This window comes from Orycteropus afer, unplaced genomic scaffold, assembly GCF_000298275.1.
Source record: "Orycteropus afer afer isolate SDZICR_OR568_19922 unplaced genomic scaffold, OryAfe1.0 scaffold00032, whole genome shotgun sequence".
NCBI lineage: Eukaryota > Metazoa > Chordata > Mammalia > Tubulidentata > Orycteropodidae > Orycteropus > Orycteropus afer.
In genome coordinates, this window is record NW_006921619.1 from 13,159,832 (window position 1) to 13,173,445 (window position 13,614).

At 37.9% G+C, this 13,614-nt stretch overlaps 1 protein-coding gene across 1 annotated transcript in view; it reads left to right on the plus strand.

The window, feature by feature from the left end:
* LOC103192915 (LIM domain containing preferred translocation partner in lipoma) overlaps nt 1–13,614 on the plus strand; it is a 637,368-nt gene that overhangs the window by 20,176 nt on the left and 603,578 nt on the right. The window lies entirely within an intron of this gene.

A 13,614-nucleotide genomic window follows, 5' to 3' on the forward strand; every position in this document is an offset into this window, starting at 1 on the left:
CCGTCGAGTCGGCCCCGACTCATAGCGACCCCTCCTTGGGTTTTCGAGGCAGTATCACTACGGAAGTAGGATTGCCCAACCTTCCTTCCGAGGTGTGGCTGGTGGATTTGAACCGCCAGCCGTCTGGTTAGCAGGCAACTGACTTAGCCACTATGCTACCAGAGCTCCTAGAGCTATGGATACATGAAAAATCTTAGATTCAGAGGAGCCCAAGATGAAGTTAATGAAAGTACAAGGCCCATTTGACCAAATTGTAGTGTTTTTCCTTAAATGAAGTAATTGTAAAGTAGAAAAATCAGTGCATAATAATCATTGATTATTACTGTTACCAAAACAATTGTTCGGCACAACCCTGTCTTAATGGAAGTGAAAAGCTTTTAAGTGGACTTATTAGTCTTTATTGCATCTAAATTCTGCCTTACTATTTCTCTAATCTTTTTCACCTCACTGTGTCTGTATCATTTCCCTCATTCTGCAGAGAATATAATATACTGGATGTGAAACAGCCAGCACAGACAAAGCTGAGATTTGAAGACTTGTCTCTGAATTCCAGGTGTAGAGATTTCCCGTACCACTAACACTGCATCTCATGTTAAGGCTATTATCATTATTAAAAGAAGGAATAAAGTTCACTCTTATTTTCTCTAATCAGCCATTCAGAGGTATTTGAAAATTGAAATCATCCAAATGATGAGTGAAAAATACATCCTTTGTTCATGGATGTGTACCATATGATGTACTAAACTATGAAATAGCCAAAGTAATCGCTAGTAGCCATTATCAAGAAGATAGATTTCAGAAAGCCTTTTAAATAATTTGAGATCTTCATTCATTCAGGTGAATTATGTCATCTTGCTTAAACTTGTTAGAGATCATTGGTAGCTTAATTGATGTTCAAATGAAATAAAATTATAGTGGCATTTAAAATTACTTATTATTGATCTGCTCATATATATTATAATTATTTTGTTTTATTGAGTTTTTTTTTGTGAAATTTATCTGTAGATGAAAGATCACCACATTATATGATGTATATCTAGAAATATTAGCATTTGAGATACAGTGAGTACATGTTCATCCAACATGACCCCTGGGTGACTTGACATTCTCATATCTCAGCCTCTGGGTTTACTGGGGACAATCCAGGTACATCCTCTCCCTTTTTTATTGATTAGGATCCATAACTGTAGGACGAGTAGAAGCACCCCGTAGCCCTTAAGCAGTTTCTATTTTTATTAGAAACTTGACCTATGCAGATGACCAGTTAATTAACAGTTTGAAGCCGTAAATTCCAGTTGTGAGGTGGCTCTATAGTTGACTTTCAGAAGACTCAGAATACTTGATTTGTGGCTAGGATAATAGTGGAAGGCAGGCTACAAAGAGGAAAGAGTTGGGGGAGACAGTTTAATGAAGCAGTTAGTCATGTAGACTGTGACATCAGATGGATTTAGGCTCAAGTCTTGCTTTTACCCTTTATTCTCTGGGAACTTGGGCTATTACTATTATTATTAATAAGTAATATTAATACTTAAGTAAAAACTTGGGCTATTACTATTATTATTAATAAGTAATATTAATGCTTACTTAAGTAAAAAAAAACACAATTTAATTTTCCTTTCATCAAATCTGGGGACCAATGAATGGCTGAAGAGATAAATGAGTATTTTCTGGGAAAATATAAGCTTTGGTGGCATAGTGGTTAAAGCATCCAGCTGCTAACCAGAAGGTTGGCGGTTCAAACCTAGCAACCTCTCCATGGGAGAAAAATGAGATAGTCTGCTGCTGTAAAGATTTACAGTCTTAGAAATCCTGTAGGGCAGTGCTTCTCTGTCCTAAAGAGTCACCATGAGTGGAATCAACTCAGTGGGAGTGGGTAAAATGTGAATACTAGCTCTGAAAGTCATAATTCATACTTTATCTTTTTTTTTTTTTTTAATTTATAGGTTATTAATTCCAACTGTTTAAATAGAACTCGTGGTAGCCCTTTTTAAAAATACCTTTAGTTTTATCTTTTTGTACTATGGTAAGGTATTTACTAATTGATGTTTGAGGATTAGCTTGTCTTGCGTTTGTCCCTGCTTGAGTTAGGATGTGTTGCTTATGTTCCTTTCTGAATTTGTTTAGCACCTTTCTCAGAAAGATCTCAACATTATTAGACCTATGTCAATTTGAAAAATAGAGAATAACTAAGTCTTACTTATATATAACTGAGTCTTTTCTGTCTCTTGAAAAAAGATAACTTCATTACTGAATGACTGTTACAGATAACAATATAAACCAACCAGTTGCCATTGCGTCAATTATGACTCGTGGTGACTGCATGTGTTTCAGAGCAGAACTGCTCCATAGGATTTTCCGTGGCTGTGATGTTTTGGAAGTAGATCACTGGATCTTTCTTCTGAGGTACCTCTGGGTGGATTCGTACTGTCAACCTTTTGCTTAGTAAATGAGTGCATAACCATCTGTGCCACCCAGGGACTCCTGATAACAACAGAGGTGAATGTTATATAAAGTAAACTAGTGGTGTTATTTCTTTCTTAAAATCTTTAATTCTTTGAATTCTCAAATTAGACAGAATGATTGTAGGAATGTGATTGACCATATAATCCCAGGAAAATAGTTAATTTAGTGAGGGATTTTATCTTCACTGCCATTCATCTCTGGGATTCATACTTGGGATTTAGCTGGTCTCTTGAAATTGTATTTAAACATGGTCTGTGTGCTTATCTTTTTTAGCAAAAGGGCTCATAACATCATCACACCCTCAAAGAGATTCTTAGAATACTCATAAAGCAAGATAACCCTTGTGTAAGGGTCACCAGTCTCCCAAGCCAATCATACTTACATACATACATACTTAAGTAAAAAAACACAATTTAATTTTCCTTTCATCAAATCTGGGGACCAATGAATGGCTGAAGAGATAAATGAGTATTTTCTGGGAAAGGTTTTTCTAGTAATTAGATTAGGAAATACAATTTATGTGCAATATAATCTATTTGCACATACAGTTATATCATGAGATGGCTTATAAACACATGCATTTGTATTTTTACTTGTTTATTCACACAAATATTTGTATACCTCCTCAAGGCACAGTGCATGTGTGATGTACTGCGAAGGGGATGGAGACCGATAGGCATGGTATCTTTCCTCTGAGAGAGAAGCCAGGCTGGGATGCTTAGCCCCATTTTCCAGATGAGGGCATTGAAGCTCAGTGTGGGATTGCTTGCACCCAAACCTGCAGTTAGAAAGTACTCAAGAGGAGACTCAGGCACAACTGTCTTGGACCCAGATGAGTTCTTTATTCTGCAACATGCTTTCCGTTGCTTAGCATATAGTTTCTATCCCTACATTTTAATGTATTTCTCTTATATATGAATTAAAAATGTTATATTTGTTCTGCTTCCATTATAGCAGTTTTGAATGATGATTCCTCAGTGCAGTGGCCTATTTTAGTGAACCACAATAGGTTGGGTAGAAAGAAAAAAGGATTCTACATATTTAGGAATGGAAAGCAGCCATCTTTTTATAGCTAAAATTGCAAACATCTGGCAATTACTCTATTCTACCTCCCTTCAAAAAAGAAGAATCTTCCCTTCAACTGGAGCTTGTTGCTGTGTTTAATCAAGGCAGCTATGCCAGCTTCAAGGAGTAATAGGTTTTGATTCAAGGAAGCCATTGCCTAACCCACTTGGCCAGAGCGTTTTCAGAAAGTACACCATTTAATGCTCCCCATATACTACTGTGAGACATAATAATAATAATGGTAGTATGACAATTAATGACCTTAGAAAATCCCCTTTTACTCTTCTACCATGGCTCATATGTGGCAGCTTTTTGTTTTGAAATTTATCTGTTCAGGTCAAGTTTGCCTTTCTTCATTCCCTGAAACCTTTTCTACATTTGAGCAAAGCATTGAACTATATCATTATATCCAGTAATTGCCTCCATGATTATATTATAAGCTGATCTGGTAAGCTGTTAAAGGAATAAATCCATTTCTTTAAAATCCTGACAGTGATCTTACAGTCAAAAAGCCATGTACTGTAATTATGGCCTCTAGTACCCCACCCTTATTTCTTGTTGTGATCATTGTTTCTGAAACTAGTTCTTCCCTCCCTGGCAAAAGTCAGCTCTGTTGGCAGGGGAAGTGAGAACAGCTGGTGGTTTACAATAAGGGCTGAGAGTCAGAACTTCTGCATTTTCTCTTGGGGCTAACACCAGCTTTCACTCTGGCCCTGACCAATGCACTTACCTTTCTATTCCCCATTTACCTTTCTCTTCCTCTGGGCCACTGAAGTGTAGAAGTGGACTTTTCTTTCCCAGGGTTTGCCACCCTTATTAATATGGCTCCCTTTTGCACTGGGGTATTTTGGCAGTAATTGAGATGGAACAGAAGAGATGTAATATGAAGAAAAATCAAAGTTCAGTGGCATGGTGATTTTAAATAAACAGCCGTAAGTACTAAAAATAGTCTGTTTTCTAGTGTTAACATATTATGATGCTTGGAAATCATAGATACTCACTGGGAACCTTTGAGCTTATTTTATATGTCTGCCTCTCACTTTAACACTTTTGGTAAAACTATGTTCAATACCCCCAACCACAGCTTTTCCACTGATAAAACATAAGTAATTTTGCTAGGTTGTCTCTCTTGCTAGATCTCCCAAAATCTAAGTGAAGTTTGCACACATCTTGTTAGCCTAAATGCAGCTTTAGGAGAGGTGAGATTATGTCTAAGACTTTCCTGGTTTAAAAAAAAAAAAATAGAAAGGAAGAACTAAAGGGAAGGAAGGAAAAGAAAATGAACAAGGACTCCTGATAACCTAAAATGACAATCTTAGTCAATATTACTATTTCATGTACAGCCAGTTAGAGTAATGGTTTCTGGGATTTCAAAATGAGTAAGTCCCTCTTTCTCTCTCAGTCCCCTTCTCTTAAGTGTCTTCAGCCAATATGTTATTTATAGTACTAGCCTTTCTCCCTCATGAGCACATTTTAGAATTCAAACTCGTTTCTTACAGCCAGTGTTTTGACCCATATGCTTTTATCCTCAATGACCTTGCTAAAGTGGAAAAGGTTACACTGTGTCCCTGACCATGTTTTCCTTTTCCTTTAGAGTTTAAAATCTACAAATTTTCTAGAATATAGCCAGTGCTGTATTTCAAGGGGCTTTAAATGTCCATCAGTCATTCTCTACCCTCACTTCACGTAAGAATTACCTGGGAAGCATAAGGGAGAAAAAAAAAAACAACAAACCAGCCTTGGGCCTTGCCCCCAGATGGGCTAAAATCATTGGTCTTGAGTAGGCATTGATTTTTTTTTTTTTTTTAAACACTCTTCAAGTATTAGAACTTACTGAGCTAACACAGTCTTTCATTTGATGCTTGAATCTCTACTATTACTGACAAGGGTTTTTCAGGCTTTTCTTGAAAAATTCTAGTGCAGAAAATTGAAACAGCTCTGTCTGTTTTTGGACAGCTCTGATTTTTTTGAATGTTTATCTCTATGTTGATTTGAAATTTGCCTGCATAAAATGCTAGCACATTTCTTAGCATTTTAAGTTTAGTCTTCCTCCATGGAGTATAGTTAGGTTAAATTGTAAGCAAGCATTATAGTATTGTTTTCTTCTATCACCTGCCTCCAAAATAGAAAAAAAGAAACAAAATAAAAAACCCACCTGTCTTATCATGCCTCCCCAATTATGATCTTGTCTCCATCAAATGGAGCCTCTTATCATACATTTGAGTTATGAACCTCTGGAAAAGAGTGATGAGGAGCAAACATACTAACAAACAAAATGGGCACATACTGTACTGAGGCAAGATTCTTGTCAACTAGACTGACTGAGAGAAGGAGCTCTGTGTTGTTCACCATTAAATTCACAGTTCCTAACATACGGTTAAGGAGCTCTGATGGCTCTGTACTTAAGGCATTGAGCAGTTACCCAAAAGGTTGGTGGTTCGAACCCACCAGCTGCTCTGTGGAAGAAAGATGAGACAGTCTGCTTCTGTAAAGATTTACAGCCTTGGAAACCCTATGGAGGTTGTAGTGAGTCTGAATTGACTTGATGGCAGTGGGTTTGTTTTTTTTGGGTGACATATGGTCATGAGGAGACCTGGTGGCACAATGGTTAAAGGACATGGCTGTTAACTGAAAAGATAGTGATTTGAACACATCAGCCACTCCACTGAAGAAAGAGGTGGTATTCTGCTTCCATAAAGGAAACCTTGGAAACCCTATGGAGCAGTTCTACTCTGTCCTATAGGATTAGTATAAGTTGGAATTAACTTGATAGCAATAGGTTTCATTTGGTACAGGTAACATGTGGGCAGGGTCCATGTGTTGCTCAAACAGTTTGCTCTTGGCTGCTAACTAGAAGTTTGGTGTTTTGAATCCACTTATTGGTGCCGTGGAAGAAAGGACTGATGATCTGTTCCTGTAAGATTATATCCAAGAATACCCTGTAGAGGGCAGTTCTACTCTGAAGTATTTGGGGTTGCCATGATTTCCAAATCAACTTGATGTAGCAGGTTTGTTTCTTGAACATATGGTCAAGATACAGAGGAGGCATTCAACTATTGTTTATTAAATAACTAATAATAATGACATTTATAAAGATGGCTAAGTTCAAATTGAATAGAGAAAAACTATTAGTCTTAAATGTGACAATAATCATCATGCCTTTCTTCTGCAGTGCTACTAGGTAGATTTGAACCACCAACCTTACAGTAGCTATATTTAGAAAATACAGTCCCATTTGCAGAGTGAATAAAGCTTAAAATACCTAGCAGAAATTTAATAAGAGATATGTGGATACTATATCCAAACAGTAGTAACAACAACAACAAAATAAAACAACTCTCAAACTCTTTGGAAACGAAAACCAAACCTGATGCCATCGAGTCAGTTCCGACTCACAGCAACCCTATGGAACAGTGTAGAGCTGGCCCGTAGGTTTTCCAAGTCTGTAAATCTTTACAGACGCGGACTGCCTCATCTTTCTCCTGTGGGACAACTAGTGGGTTTAAATTTGCCAACATTTTGGTTTGCAGCCAAGGGCTTAATCACTGGTAGTCCTTCAAGGATAGGCATGTCCACTTATGCAACCGTAAGCTTACTTCAGCTTGAATGTATGGTAGGAATGGTGGACACATTATTTTTAGGGTCCCCATGTTACTTTTAGATGCAAAAGTGTTTCTTCACATTTAAGTTAATCCTTCTGCTCCCCAAATCTCCATTTGGTCTTATTTCTACCTTTACAGGTTGCAAAAAACAATTGTAATTCCTCTTCCTTACACAAGCGCTTCGAGTCTTACAAATTGGTGATATGTCCTTTTACCTTCTTTCTGTATATTTCCTTCAAGCTGAACAGTCTCATTGCAGGGCTTCTAACACTGCAGTTATTTCATCCAGCCTACTGTGGAAAGGTTTATTTATGAAGGGCCAGAACTGAGCATATTGCCATTGAATGCAGGCAGAAAATAGCAAAATTCTCTAAGAGAATTCCTGTTCCTAAACAGAGGTATAAGTACCAGAAAACACCTTGGCAATTGTCAGCAGTTTGTCCGACTCAATTACAAGACTATTCTATGTGTCAGCAATATAATTGACTTTTTTTTTAATCGTATGTGCATTTTTCAAAATATTTTTTCCTTTAGTATGAATGGAAAAGAAGACAGGGTTTCTGAGAATAGGAACATCAGAAAGTGAATTTAGACCTTTATTATGATTAGAGTAAGGAGCTGATTAAGTCAGGTAGGATTTACAGCAGAATAAATAAATTGAAATTCTTGGATCCCAAGTAAGTTTAAATTTTGAAGAAATAAGCCAGAAAAGCAAAGGTTCAGAATGAGTAATAATGAAGGCAAAACAAAGATAATTAAAATTTTCAGAATGACCTGTAGGCTTTTTTCTTTCCCTTTCCCAGCAGCTTTTCCTGGCTTATTTTTGTTATGGATTGAAGTTATCTTACAACAATTTTATTTTTATTTATCGATTTGTTAAAAATACGGAATACTATACTACTTTTCTGTCTATGTGAGTGATTTCATTTGATTTGGATATTCTAGTTACATGCAGTGGTAGTTAAGGTTATGCGTCAACTTGGCTGGGCCTGGTTTTGAGTGGCTCAGCAGCTGGATGCTGAAACTGGTAATCAACTCCATGGTGCAATCTACTGTGAGCAGCTAAGTAGCTGCCTTAGGGATGTGGTCTGCTTCTAGTGTATAAGAAGAAGTTTTGAAAAAAGGGGACCAGGTTTGCTGGTCTGATAGAGCCTGGTGGAACCACTGAGACTATGGTCCTTAGCTACCCTTCAGGTCTGTAATTGAACCCACACATGTGGCTTCCAGCCAAACAAAAAATAGGCATAAGAGTTGAACATGTAGATACGCTCCTTGGAGGGAACAATCATGGGAGAAAAAAGGGCTGTTTATGCACAGGGAGACAGCTCAGGGAGCAGGAGTGCATGAAGGGATGGACACAGGAAAGAGGTAAGTATCAGGAGGAAGTGGGAGGGGAGCTGTTGCATTGTGGTAAATTGTAGTCAATATCATGAGGCAACGTGTGTGTGAACTGCTGTATGGAAAGTGAATTTGCTCTGTAAACTTTCACCCAAATCACAATTTAAAAAAAAAAAAAAAAGTTTTGAGAAATGTCTTTAGTTTTTTGGTACATCTGGACCCTGTGTTTGGCTGAGTCTTCCTCTTAAAGGCCTGCCATGTCGTCTGCCGATCTTGAGACTGTTTCTGTACTTGAACTAGTGGCCTGACTTATTGCTTGATAATCTTGGAGGTGTGACTCAGCAACCAGTCACTGCTTGACTTCAAAGATACCTCCAGCTCCAGTGGACTGTGAGCAAGAGGCAGAGCTGAAGCCCAAGGTCGAGGAGCCTTTACCCAGCCCCTAGAGCTGGCACTTTGAACTCGGAGTCCTAGTGTCCTAAACTGTAAGAGAATAAATTCCTGTTTGTTAAAACCATCCCACTGGTGATATTTTGTGTTAGAGCTGCACTAAACTAACTGCCGTTGAGTCGATTTGATACATAGTCACCCCTCCGTGGGTTTCCAAGGCGGTATGTATATGGAGGTAGATTGCCCAGTCTTCCTCCAAGGAGTGTCTGGTGCATTTGAACTGCCAGGCTTCTGGTTAGCAGTGACACTTAGGCACTAGGCCACCAGACCTGCACTAGAGGACTAAAATATATCTAATGCTACTTGATTCTCTTGTTGTGTGTGCCATCAAGTTGATGCTGACTCATAGGGAACCTATGAAACAATAGAATTGCCCATCGGGTTTCCAAGGCTGAAATTGCTACAAGAGCAGAGTGCCACATCTTTTCTCCCATGAAGCTGATGGTGGGTTTGGACCACCATCCTTTGTCAGCAGCAGAGCTCTTAACGTGGTTCAAGTTTAAGTAAATTAAAGGTTAATTGGAAAAGTGAACAAAATTCTTAAAAGTCAACCTATACAATTACGGTGATGAAATTACAGCAGTCATTTCATTACATATTTACACTTATATTTATGATTCATTATCCCGTCTGTTTGTTTAAAATGTAAAGAACTAGCAATTAGAATAATAGATGCTGTGATTGAACAACCATAGACATCTGGAGATAGAACACTGGCAAGATTATCTCCAAAAACTTCTGAAAAATCATTCTGTGATAACCTGAGAAGGCATAGACATAATTCAAAGCCCAGCAGATAAGAAAAAGGGAAACAAGCAAATAAAAAAAAAAATCAAATGCACTGACGTCAAGTTGATTCTGAATCATAGCAGTCCTGTAGGACAGAGTAGAACTGTCCCATAGGGTTTCAAAGGTTGTACATCTTTATGGAAGCAGTCTGCCTCATCTTTCTCTCATGGAGTGGCTTGTGGTGTCCAACTGCCCACCTTTTGGCTAGCAATAGGATGCTTAACTATTGCACCAGCAGAGCTCCTTAGATAAGAGGAAGGTCAATGAAATTTAAAATACTTTTAGACTATCACTGATGACTTTGAACCCTTTCTTAACCCCCAGATTTATGAGTGGTTTTTTTTTGTAAATTTTTTTTTGTTCTTGGATTTTCCTTTCAGTCCTCTGAGTTATTTCTTTTCTTTCCTTTTTTTTTTTTCCTGTCAGACTTCTTGGGCTCCAAATAATTGTGTTCTTCCACTGAGCAAAAGCCATAGTTCTTCTAAAGAGAGATTTTTTTTTTTTTTTTTTTTTTGGAGGCATCATGTTTTGTTAGTGGAGTATCCATTATGTTTCTAAACAGATTTTATCTCAAGCAGTTTGCTCTCTGTTGAACATAGCCCAGATAAAAATTAACCTGTGTAAAAGTGTTGTTAGTTCTAAACTGAAATTGTCATTTAGAATGACTATATCTTATCCTAAGGAGCTCTGGTGGTGTAGTGCCTAAGGCAGTTGACTGCTAACCAGAATGTTGGTGGTTCAAACCCACCAGCAGCTCCACAGAAAGATGAGTCAGTCTGCTTCTGTAATGATTTACTGCCTTGGAAACTTGATGGGGTTTGCTATGAGTTGGAATCGATTCAGTGGCAGTGGGTTTTTGTTTTTGTTTTTTGTTTTTATCTCATCCTGGAAAATGGTGGCAGCCCAAGGTTTAGAAGACATCTTAGGATCTGTGTCCATTTTGGTATTTATCAAGAAATTTTCATTCTCTGGAACAGTTGCGAGGATACTTGTTGAAAACATAGTAGTGTATTAGGTTGAGCATTGTGTTAGTAATGGAAGAAGGCATAGCTAAAGTCCTTGGGAATAGCAGGATGAAAGGCTCATACTTAGGAGCTGGGCATCATGTGAGATAGAAGTGCCTTTCAAATACCCTGTTTTCAAAAATAAGCCCAAGTCTAGTAGCACCTGTTACTTCTTTCCCAGACAGTATAAAGAGCCTTGATTCCTAATTAAGAATTAGGTTTTATTTTAAAATTTGATGTGACTTTGAATACATTCTCAGAATGGTGTTTAGATAGTCAATTAGAAGAGGAAAACAAATGTAGCCTTCCAGGATAAAGCTGATTTTGCCTTAACCATACCCAAAGGAGATGGCAGCCATCAAGAAGGCAACTCTGAGCATGACAGGATAAAACTGGAGGGAAGTGTAGCCAGACGGCAAGTGTGCTTCCCTGTGCTTAAGTGCTCCATAAATCACAGAACCACTCTTCAGCTATTTCTCCCAGTTGTAAAACAATGGGATTGAACAATATTATCTCTGCACTTCTTTCCATTCCTGCTCTGAAATTGTATGAAAGTATGATTCAGCTACATTGTGTAAAATTGGTTACTCCTGAGGGCATGGAGTAAAATTGTTCCCACAGAGTATTGTAAATTTAGTTCAGTTGTGAAATGTGGCGTAGGCCCTTTAGTCTGTATGCCCGTAGTGTGTTTCCTCTGTGCCTTCCCAGCTCTCCTATGGTAGGATAATATCCTCAAGCATTCTTTCCCCTACATTCTAACAAAATACAAATTCATGTTCACCAGGGAGCTAACATTTAAATTGTACCTACAATTTGCCAGGTTTGTGATATATCATCTTTGTGGCATTATTTGAAATTTGGTAATAATATTTCTGTTTTTAAAACTGATGAAACTGAGACTCAGAGAGCTATTAGCAGAGGTGTCATGGCTAGAAAATAATTCCTCTTCCCATTTAAATGCAAATGTCTTTAAATCTAAAGCCCATAATCTTTCTATTAAATTTTGTATCTTGACTCCCACAATGTGACAAAAAACAATTGTTCAATGCACACACACTGATATATATCTATTACTTATTTGGGTCCATTTCTCTTTATATATACATCTATATCTGTATATCTATTTAGCTATCAAAAGGAGAGAGGTCTACATCCTTGATAATATGTCATAGTAGAACATTTCCAGAGGGATTTCCATTTTTAATAGTAATCCAGACTTTAAGCTGAAGACAAAAATATCTTAATCATAAAAGTTTGGATACAAATCAGTTGTGCAAGGAAATGAGGGCCATGTCTTTAGATATATGCTATAGGTGATTACATGTGAAGTTGACTTTGTGGTAAGAAGAGGGTCAAAATACAAAGTTCTTCCAAGAGGAAAAGTTCTTCTCCAACTCAGGTGGGAAAGAGAATAAAAGAAATAAATGTCCAGCTAATTGGCTGAGTCTCCCAAGTAGTATAAAACTCGTTGCCTTTGGGTTTCTTATGACTCTTGGTAACTCCATGTGTGTGGAGAAGAGCTGCTCCGTAGAGTTTTCAAGGTTGTGATTGTTCAGAAGCGGATCACCTGTCTTTACTTCCAAGCTACGTCTCGGTGGTTCGGCTGCCAGCCTTTGGGTTAATACCAAATATTGGTACCACCCAGGAACTACTCCCAGTAGTACAAGAGACATGTCAACCAGGAATGTTATACTGGATAAAGATCCAGAATCTTTGTGACTTTCTTGCATTGATTATTATTATTATTATTATTATTACTTCCTTGAGTGTTTTGAGGGCATCACAACATTTAAAAAGGCACCTAGAATCCCCATTTTTTTTTTTCCTTTTCCTAAAATGTATATGTAGGAGAAGTGACTAGTAGCCTCAAAGGATGAATAGAAGAGCTTAAGAACGCTCATTCACTTATTCATTCAGCAAACATCCATTGAACACCTAGGACGTTTAAAGTATTCTGCCAAGAGCCATGTAGGATTAAAAATAAACAAGACTTAAATTTTGCTTTGGTTGCATAATCCAGAAAAAGCAAGAGAGGCTTGAAGTCTCTAGTTACCAAAACCAAACCAAATCGACCGCCAATAACTTGCTTCTGACTCATAGCGACATAATAGGAGTAGAACTCCCCCATAGTGTTTCCCAAACTATAAATCTTTATGGAAGCTGACTGCCACTTCTTTCTCCTGCGGGGAAAGTTGGTGGGTTCCAACTGCCGACCTTTTGGTTAGCAGCCGAATGCCTTAAACGTTGCACTACCAGAGGTCCTGTTTCTAGTTAAGGAGCTATTTGTTACTGAAGGGTCTCCATAAATGAGTTTTTAAGGGTTCCCTTGCAGCCTTGTCCTTATCCAGCCTGGAGATGAAGTCAGAAAATGTTTTGGTCTATTCATTTACGGATGGGAGGAGATAGTATTAAGAATAAACAGGATGTGGTCTGGGGACTTTACTGAAATACATTTCAGTATGAGTATTGGCTGCTCATAATGATGGACAGTTTATCTGTCACAGCCACCATTTTAAAGGAAATTGGGAAAATTTTTGACCTTGTATACATATTAAAAAAAAAGAAACCCTCTGGAAATGTTGGTCTGACAGTTGTGATAGGGTTAAGAGAGTCCATGATTTTGTAACCAGCCTCATTCTTGTATGAGCCATGTCAGGATGTTGTCTGCACACCATCTTTGCTGGTCACAGTAATCGGGTCATGAGAAAAAGAGAAGTAATAGAGTGTCTCTTAGCAACCAACCCCAGGAGAAAGAGAAAATTACTCAAACCCAGCCACCCAGCCAGAGAGGTAGAGAGAAAAAGTATTCCGAAAGTCCACTGAAAGTGTTCAGGGACATGATTCTTTTATGTGCCAGCTCCTATTAGCTGGTTTGGGGCTTTCCCTTAAAAAAAAAAAAAAAA